Source organism: Mauremys mutica, unplaced genomic scaffold, assembly GCF_020497125.1.
Source record: "Mauremys mutica isolate MM-2020 ecotype Southern unplaced genomic scaffold, ASM2049712v1 Super-Scaffold_100046, whole genome shotgun sequence".
Taxonomy (NCBI): domain Eukaryota; kingdom Metazoa; phylum Chordata; order Testudines; family Geoemydidae; genus Mauremys; species Mauremys mutica.
The window spans coordinates 4,771,367-4,773,496 of record NW_025423257.1 but is presented as its reverse complement, the minus strand read 5'-3'; the positions used below and the strand labels follow the sequence as shown (position 1 = coordinate 4,773,496).

General features: G+C 56.6%; 1 non-coding gene across 1 annotated transcript; it reads right to left on the bottom strand.

Moving 5' to 3' along the window:
* Window positions 1–202: 202 nt before the first annotated feature.
* On the bottom strand, window positions 203–284 carry TRNAI-GAU. Its single transcript has one exon. It is a non-coding gene; the product is annotated as a tRNA-Ile (tRNA).
* Between the last annotated feature and the right edge of the window lie 1,846 nt (window positions 285–2,130).

The following is a 2,130-nucleotide window of genomic DNA, read 5'->3' as shown; positions in this document are numbered from 1 at the left end:
CATTACCTTTTGAGATAAAAACTACAAAATACAGAACTAGAGAAATTTTTTAGAAATCTGGGATTTAGACATTTTATTTAAAGCAACGGGGGGTGTCGGAGTTTCTGAGAAGGTTTTTGTTTGCAAGAGGCAACATTGTTTGATCTCATTGTACCAAAGGGGAGATGGTTGTCTGTAAAGGAGAGTGAAGACTAAATGCCTCCGATGAGGATGGGATTCAAACCCATACATGCAGAGCACAATGGATTATCAGTCCTTCACCGTAACCACTTGGCCACCTCATCTGAGCTGTAAAAAAAAAAGACAGGACAAGAAATCTAAGGCCAGCAGAGATAGGGACACTAAGGAGTTTCCCAATACTAAGCGTAAGCAGGAGCTGAATGAGCTCCCCCCTCACATCTAGTGAGGAGTTGGGGGAAGACTTCAGGAACAGGCCGTGTTTGCACAGACACCCCTACTCTGCCTAGCTATGCAGCATGAGGGGGCCGCTTCCCCAAAATGACCAGTTTGGGATGGTGGTGGGTTGCAAATCACTTTAGCATTGAGTGGAATGAAATGTTATTCTCCTCCCTGTACGAGTGAAGGGAAGCAGAACATACCTAGGCCGTCCTGACGGAGGGATGGGTGGGGGAGGAATCGCTTTCATTGGACTGCAGAGAAGTGATTGAGGACGTCACCCTAACCCAGTGTTCCCCAAACATTTCACACTGCGCCCTCGTATCCATGGCTGTTGCCCCTCGGAAGCCGCGGTCAAGAACCGGGGCTGGGAGTGGGGCCGTTGCTTGCTGGGGAGAGAGGTGCGGACAGGGGTCAGGGGGTCGAGGCCGGGCAGGGAGCCAGGGGCCCAGGCTGAGGGTGGGGTTGGGGAAGAGCTGGGACAGAGTGGGGCTCCCTCCTTGCCCTCCATGGGGGCTGGCTCAGGCCCTGAGGTGCCCCCATCAATCTTCCTCTGTGTCCCCCTAGGAGTCACGCCTCACGTTTTGGGGACCACTGACCCCTACTCGCTCAGCAGGGGTTAGTGATGCCAAAGCCCAGGGAAAGGGAGAACAAGTGCGGGGGCCCCAGCACCGGAACCCTGCCCCCCCGCCACTTCTGTGTGTGGCTCCGCCCCCTTCCACCCCTTCCCCCACTGGCCCCACCCGGTCACTCCTTTACCCCGGCCCCGCTGCGGCCCCGAGACCCGAGACGCTCTGTGCCCCTGCTGCAGCCCCCGGGCCGTAGCAGGGAGTGGGAGCTCCTCCAGTCCTGGGGCTGACATGGGGGAGACTTTTCCAGGGGGGGCCTAATTTGGCCAGGGCCCCTAGTCATGGGCCCCACTGTCCCCTTGGCGACGCAAGGTTTGGGGAGGCTGAGCCCCCCCGAGCCTCCATTACGAGCCGCCCAGGCTACCTCTGCTCAGTGGGTGGCCAGTCTCCCTGTGTCTCTGCTGCTCGTGCTGGGGAGCCCGGCCGGCCTTAGGGGTGGGGCCCCCGGCAGCCGCCCAGGGCTCCAGGGGGTCAAAGGGCACCGTGTGGCCGTGCAAAGGTGCTCACTGCTCTCCCCTGCCCCAATGCTCCTCCGTGGCCCCACAGAGGGTGGGGGGAGCGAGGAGCAGCACTATGTGCTCCCTGCGTCCTGGTCGCTCTCCCCACCTGGGCTGGGCTGTGAGGGAGCATCAGAAGCTGCTGCTCTCTGCCCTCCCCTGATGCAGCCCGGCTGAGGAAAGTGACCTGGATGCAGGGAGCTCGGATGATGTCCCTTCTCGTCCCCCTGCCCCTGCTAGGCAAGGCTGCTGTGTGGTGTCTCCATGGCTGCATTTTCAGTGATGCAGGTTTCTCGATCCCATTGTTCCAGGGGCATCCGACTAGATAAAATTGAGCAAGAAATGCTTCCCAGGGGTTTTTAGGACTGGAATTGCTATTTTCAACAGCCATTGCCATTTTTTTTCTAGTTTTGTTTGTTTAAAAGGAAGACAGTGATATTGCACTGGTAAATTCCCCATAGAAACAAAGAATAATAAAGGCACCTCGACTTTTCCTCATTTATGGAGGACAGTCTTATAATATGCATTCAGATCTCCTCCAATCACACAAGCTGAAAATGGTTCCACTTTCCTGCAGCTCTGTAACCATGCGGGAACCAGTCCTGTCT